The following is a 7729-nucleotide window of genomic DNA, read 5'->3' as shown; positions in this document are numbered from 1 at the left end:
AAGTACTGGTGGTCGGGCATGAAGAGAGATATCGCCCTCTATGTTTCGAAGTGCCTGACTTGCTCGAAAGTCAAGGCCGAGCACCAAAAACCCTCTGGCTTGCTTGAACAACCCGTGATCCCTATGTGGAAGTGGGAAAGTATAGCTATGGACTTCATAACGAAACTTCCGCGCATGCCATCAGGTCACGACAGCATCTGGGTTGTCGTTGACGTTTGACCAAATCTGCTCATTTCCTGTGGATACGAGAAGACTACAAGGTAGACAAATTAGCCCGAATCTACACCAATGAGATCATTTGTCGACATGGGACGCCTCGCGACATCATCTCTGACCGCGATGGTCAGTTTACCTCGTGTCTTTAGGAAACATTTCAATCTGCTCTCAGTACTACGCTTAATCTAAGTACCACATTCCATCCTCAAACCGACGGTCAGACTGAAAGAACGATCCGCACCCTTGAAGACATGCTCCGTTCGTCTATCATAGATTTCGGTAGTAATTGGGACGCCTACTTACCCTTAGTCGAATTCTCGTACAATAACAGTTATCATTCCAGCATTCAAATGGCACTGTTTGAGGCATTATACGGAAGAAGATGTCGGTCGCCTATTGTGTGGCACGAGATCGGGCACTCACAATTAACCGGTCCCGAGCTATTACAAGAGATAACTGACAAAATCCTCCAAATAAGAGACAATCTGCTGAAAGCTCGGAGTCGTCAGAAAAGTTATGCCGATAGACGACGCAAGCCCCTTGAATTTGACGTTGGCGACCTTGTACTCCTAAAGGTATCACCTTGGAAGGGTGTGGTCAGATTCGGCAAGAGAGGGAAACTCGCGCCTCGATACGTGGGACCCTTTAAGATTCTGGAAAGGATCGGGAAAGTGGCCTACAGACTCGAACTACCGGAGGAACTTAGCCACGTTCACCCGACTTTCCATGTTTCGAACCTCAGAAAGTGCCTGGCTGAGCATGATTTGTACGTACCTCTGGAAGATCTTCAAGTGAACGAAACACTACACTTCGTGGAGGAGCCTGTTGAGATCATGAACCGCCAAACCAAGCAGCTCAAACCCTCGCGCATTCCCATTGTGAAGGTTCGATGGGAAGGCAAACGAGGCGCAGAGTTCACTTGGGAACTCGAAAGCGACATGAAGGCGAAGTACCCGCAGTTGTTTGTTACGGCTTAAGCCTAATTTCGGGACGAAATTCCCTTAAGTATGGGAGGTTGTAACACCCCGTGTTTCGAAAGTCAAAGTCAAAGTCAACATTGAAGTCAAAGGAAGAAAAGATTGCTAATTGCGATCTGTCACTCCTTGCTCAATTACTATTTGACTTCTTTGACTTGTAGACAATCTAATTATTTTATCACATTAGTTGTATTATGTGGAGTACTTGTTAATAACCGAGGTTTGATCGCTATTTATCGCTGTTTATCGCTGTTTTATCGCTTTATCGCTTATCGCATCGCAATCGCATTCGCAACTCGAATTATGCGTACAAAAGAAGATAAAGAAAGGAGATGTGCATAAGAGAGTGAAGCTGAATTAAAGAAACTTGTTTATGGATATTGTTTTATGTGTGTGTGTGTGTTATTTATGTGTTTATGTGGTTGTGATGAATCGAAAAGCAATGGCAACGCTATCGTAATCAAATCACAAACGCTAAACGCAAGTTACTTAGGATGATTGTATATTACATATAGTAGTTGGGAGTAATGGGAAACTCTATGCGCATCTCAAAACTCAACACGCGAATCGAAACGGCAAAACTCAGCACGCTGGACACCGGATCGAGTGGCCACACGACCGAGTGACCATCCGATCGGATTCCTACCCGATTGGACAGCCACCCGATCGGTGGCCCACCCTATCCATTCACACTTTCCTTTTTGAGAAACCTTATAAATACCCTCAAACTGTCACATCACTTGATGTAACAGCCACTCACTCGACCAGCTCGCTTCAGCCCACATTTCTTCCGATTTCTCGCGATTCTTGTAAGTTTTCAACCTAAATCTTGTACTTTCTTGATCTACACGAACTCCTCCACCTTTCTATCTTTTGAATCTTAAATTTTAACCATGAACTTACTAGATTTAAGGTGTTCTAGGATGATGTCATCATGGTGTTCTTATGAACTTCATGTTTTGGCTTCAATCCACCAAGAACAACTTAGATCTGAACGATTTCCACATGAATAAACAAAGATCTTGCATAGATCTGAACATACTCATGGTGAAAGAGGATTGAAATATGATTTCTAACTTTCTTTCAACTCTTTTACACTCAAAACCGATAGAATTGGAGCTTGTTCTGATCTTCTACTCCTTCTTGTTGATGTGTTGGTTCAAGATCTGAATTCTATCCAAGAGACTACCAATTTCGGGTTAAACATGAGACACCGCCTCGGACAGTAACTGGTAGGACTAGGGTGGTTCCTGTCCGATCGGGTTACTTGAGCCATGATGAGGTTCTGTTGTTTAGCACGTTATCACATTGCCTCGAACAAAACGCAAACTATCGAAACAACCAAGTGTCAAGACGACCAGGTCGACTGGGTCGGATTGTTTTCCGATCGGATAGCCATCCGATCGGATTGCCACCCGATCGGACAGCCACTCGATCGGCTTGCACCTTGGTCCCACACTTAACTTTTATTTCAACACTTTGAGGTTTTGAACATCGAACGGATTGCCGTCCGATCGGATTGCCATCCGATCAGATTACCACCCGACCATGTGATGTTTGGACGTCAACACCTAAACAATTTTCAACATGTTCAATGCATTATCAGTTCCAACGGATTGCCACCCGATCGGTAGACCATCCGATCGTGTGACAACACTGCTGTGAACTTGTTCTCTGAGAAATGTCTCGCCGAACGGATCGCCGTCCGATCGAGCCGCTGCCCGATCGACCGACCTGAAAGGTAGAGATACTTCTCTGTTTTCAAAATGCTAAAACGAAAACTTCAAAAGGCAAACCATCATACACAAACACATCTTTCCCAAGAAAGGTGACAATCCAATCGAATGGTCATCTGATCGGATGACCATCCGAACGGATTGCCACCCGATTGACCGGCCATCCGATCGGATTGCCACCCGATTGGATTACCGTCCAATACATTGACACTTGCACCGTTTTACGTGCCGCTTATCGTTTATGCTATCGTTACGGTTCAGGCTAATCTCTCTCAGTGCTCTCTTCAATCCAAGGCTGTGTTTATTTATTAAACACAATCTGTGAGTATACTCGATCCCGTTTTGCTTTATGCACTTTTGGGTGTTACATACGTTATCCATATTCAAATCACATCAATCACACAACGCAAACACTATTTATACGCTAACCGCTATTGGATGTTATACGTGACTCAATGAATGCCTGTTTGTTATGTTTACACATTGATTGCTGTCTACCTGCCTTAGCAAAGATAGTACTATAGTTTGGACTCAGCACCTGTCGCAGACAGGGAATGTTAAGGATATTACTTCACATGTTCGCTGTGGTGAACATGTGTTGCGCACTCGCTACTTGAAGTCAAATCGCAGTCATTGGTATTGATATTATCTTTGTCAATAACTTACATGCTTCACATTATACGTTGTACATGCTGGTTATGCATAAACGATTTCGAACTCTATTATGCTAGTATCAAACTTGTATGCTCACCTTTACACTATGTGTATTGACCTTTATTTTAACGTATGTGACAGGTGTTTAGGATGTTATCTGCTAGGATGTGGTGTTTTCCTGCTTTTGTGGAATCAAGTAGGATGGAGTCTAGAAACAAAGACAATTTGATATATTTTATTTGAAATCTGAGTTGTCGGAACATGTTTATTGTTTTTGAGATATCGATATCTATAATAACTTATTTTGCTTGATGGGTTATGGTATGGGACATAATATTTAAACTATCTGGTAAAGTAGTTGTTACGGAATTTCTCTTAAACAATCTGTTTTGCTCAGTGCCGCGCCCCGATGTTTCCGTCATCGGTTGGGGTGTGACACTTCTCTTGTACTCTTCTCGATCATTGGATCTGTTGTACAACAACTCAGATCTGGCATTTTATGCAAAAATTTGGTTCATGGCGTTCTAGAATCTGGTGAACCAGTGCTCTGGAGTTTCCTTCGGAAGTAGATCTGGGCAATTATGAACTCCGGTTTGCACAACGGAGCTCTTTCCCTCGGGAGAATTGCTGCTGCTATCTATTTTGCCCATGATTCCGTCGATCTGAATATCCTAGGTTGGATTACTCTTAGTTTCAGATCGAGGACTTGATGGGTGAATTGACGAGTTCTCTGCCATGGAAAACAGAGAATGGAGAGATATGAATCAAAACGAGAAGATGTGAATAGAAACTAAGAAATCAGTGGGCGCCAATGAAGAAACACTGGTTTCATCGACCGGAATCAATTGAACCAGGGGGTTTGAATCTGCATAAAAGGGTTAGGTCTTCTCGTTTGATTCGAGGGTTGAATGATCTCATTCTTCGAACAACAACTGCAAAACAAACAACCGTTAGACTCGCCACGGGGAGAATGGGGGTTCCTTCCGTGACCACCCTCCGGCGAGAGAATAAGTACATGTTTTGATGAAGAAGAAGAGGTAAATGTAAAGTGAAGTAAGTGTAACTTGAGAAGTTGTACCTGAATTATCCTTTATTTATAGCCGAAGTTTGGGCGGGAAAGTTTGTTGACGGAGAACATAACGGAAAGTAATTTCCGCAAGCAGTTATTTTCCCCACCGTTAATCACTAACGGGTGTGTGTGCACACGGATCGTGGTCATGATCAATGGCTGGGGTGGTACCACGTGGAAAGTGGGTAAGTGTGGATCTTCCTTCAATTTGGGGCCATCATCGTGACTTTAAGGAGTGCCTAGGATGTTGCCACGTGGCCATTCGGTTATAACAGAATGGTGATGCATGATAAAGCCTTCTAGAAGGTTTACAGCTGTAATCCCATGTGGCTTTGATTCATACTATTTCTGTTGTAACAGAAAGGTTATTTTTGTCCAAGTCTGGGTGACCTTTGCACGAAGATATTGTTAGGATTTTATCCTGTCTGTTGCATGAGAGCTTGCGCAAGGATATGTTATATCTCTCTCGGCGCACGGATGTTGGAGATTGCTTTCCTTTAAACTCTCTTTTTGGGGCCAGTACGCTGCCGTGCAAGGCTCTTTGAAAGAGGTTCATTGGTGATGAAGTTGTGGTATGGTCTCAAGCACTTGTGCAAGGTTTTTGGGACCTTACCCCTTCAATGATCCACTGTGATCAACTGTGATCCACAGTTATCATACACATAATATCAACCAAAGTTAAATGGTCATTTTGACCTTATAACATAGTTGCATGCCTGTGATCTATTGTAATCAACTGTGATCCACAGTTAAATGGTCATTTTGACCTTATAAATTAGTCAAACATGCTGCCAATGACAAAAATGGTCATTTTGACCTTATAAATAAGTCTAATGTGACAACCGGTGATTTTACGGCTCCTAATGACGCGATTAACAAACATTATAACACACTCAAACACCAAAATTTCACTAGAAGCTTTGTTATGGTGTTACGAAGCTAGTTATAGTCACAAAACAACATAACACATCCTATACACACTAAACACATATAACACTAACCATTACACTTTGTATCAAACTAGATTTCATAACCAAGCATTGAAACATAACTAGCATACCAACATAGGGGATCCACTTGTGATTTATTTGCTATTCTAATGGATTTGTAGGGTTGATATGGAACATAATGACTTGTGGTTAATAAGTTGTTGGAGAATAATTATATGAACCACTAAACAAAACCCATTATACAAGTGAATAAAAAGGGGCCATGCCCTTATTCTCTTAATTGTGCAGACACAAAACAACACACACACTGCCTTTACTTCTCTCCCTCTTTCGATCACACTCACACAAACAAACACAGAGAACATCTATGCTCACACTCTCGATCTAAACATCAGACACCCACAAATGAAATCAAAACCCTTAAAGATCTCTTGCCAACAAGTTCCTCAACAGCCTCTGTTTCTTCTCCGGCTCCGGCGACCGGAGTGGCGCCGGTTAACCGGCCGTTCCTTTGCCGACGGTTCTTACCGATGAAACCCCCACCCCATTTTATTTTATACCGTCGGACACCACCATCATCAGTGGTCGCGGTGGTGTGGTGTCGGACCCCTGTTTCGAGCAAGAGTGAGAGGAGAGAGAGACGAAGGAGAGAGAGACGAGACGGATATGGTGAGAGACAGCAACGATCCACCGTCGGCGACGGAGCCGCGGTAGCGGTGGCGGTGCATTTGTTCCGCCGAACGGTAAACCCTTCCCCCTTTTCACCATATTTTTTTTCTCTGTTATCTCTAAGATTACCGATGATGATGTTGGTTTGACCTGTTGTTGTTTGATGATGATGGAGATGATGGCGTCATGGCCGACGACGACACTGGCCGTCGGAGCCACACCGGCGGCGTCAACCATGATGGTGGTGATGTTCTGTTGGATAATGTTCAACACCAGATGATGGTTCGAGTTTTGATGCAGATTGGGTTCAGCTTCATGTTTGGGTCAGTGCGGTTCGGGAGTTCGGTTCAAGTCGGGTCTCGGTTCGGTCAAAGCAGTCAACGAAAGTCAATACAAGTCAACCGGACAAGCTCAGTGAACCGTCGAGTCAACTGGTCAAATCCAGCCAACTCGGTCAACTCAGTTCGGTGTTCGGGTCAAGGTTTAGTTCAACTCGGTTTGACTCGATCAAACCGAGTAAACTCAGTCAACGACTTGGTTAACAGCGGTCAAACAGGTCAAACGCGGTTAACTTAGGACCCGGTAAAGTTTAAACGTAACAAAATATTTATTACGTGGCTTAGAGTTTTAGATTACGTGAACCAAGCTCGAACCATAGTGCCATAGTTTATACGTTAGTGATTACTTACGATTTTTGCATTTCGACGAAAACTATATATATTTGACTACAATGCGTTGGATTATTGGTTGAATTTTGAAAAATATCGACACTTTAGTTGTCGGGGTCGTCCAAAAACAGAGGAAACTCTGCCCGTTTTTCGAGAAAACCGTAATCAAAATGTGTTTTATAATAAAACGAATTTCACTGATCCAAATAATCTTTTATAAACGTGAATACAAGTATATAACTACTTACAACAATACTTTACAACATCACGAAAACGACGATTCGGATATTATTTTTGGCAAATCTTTTATAAAATAAAAGGTGATATAATATTTTCAATTCTTTTATTATTTTCGACAGTTCTTTCAAGTATCAAACACTACGAATTCCTTTCTAAAATAAATATAATTTAGATATTTATTTCTGTTGGTGCACTTGTGTCTGTACTTTGTCTGTATTTTGTAATGTATAAAACGATGTCTTTTGTCTGTTGTGTTTACGTCTTTTGTTATGTTTGTTTATGTGTTGAAATGAATGTTTGACCAAGTCAACCATCCTCCTGGTTTGACTTGGCCAAACAGTCAACACTTAGTGTGATAAATTTGTATGTTTCGAAGGATGTCATCGAAGGATGTTATGTATCCTTCGATGACCTCGAAAGACATCTTTCGATGGATACTTATGGACCTCGAAGGATATATCATCCTTCGAGGTATATATGGATCCTTCGGAATCTTTCGATGGACATTCTCGTCGATAGATGATCCTTCGACCAGAACTCCTTATCCTTC

General features: G+C 42.4%; 1 long non-coding RNA gene across 1 annotated transcript; it reads left to right on the top strand.

The window, feature by feature from the left end:
- Nucleotides 1-6264: 6264 nt before the first annotated feature.
- On the top strand, nt 6265-7014 carry LOC110881931. Its single transcript, XR_002559946.2, has 2 exons — nt 6265-6345; nt 6447-7014. It is a non-coding gene; the product is annotated as an uncharacterized LOC110881931 (long non-coding RNA).
- Nucleotides 7015-7729: the final 715 nt, after the last annotated feature.

This window comes from Helianthus annuus, chromosome 10, assembly GCF_002127325.2.
Source record: "Helianthus annuus cultivar XRQ/B chromosome 10, HanXRQr2.0-SUNRISE, whole genome shotgun sequence".
Classification (NCBI taxonomy): domain Eukaryota; kingdom Viridiplantae; phylum Streptophyta; class Magnoliopsida; order Asterales; family Asteraceae; genus Helianthus; species Helianthus annuus.
The sequence above is the reverse complement of the archived record's forward strand: the minus strand, read 5'-3'. Positions and strand labels throughout refer to the sequence as shown.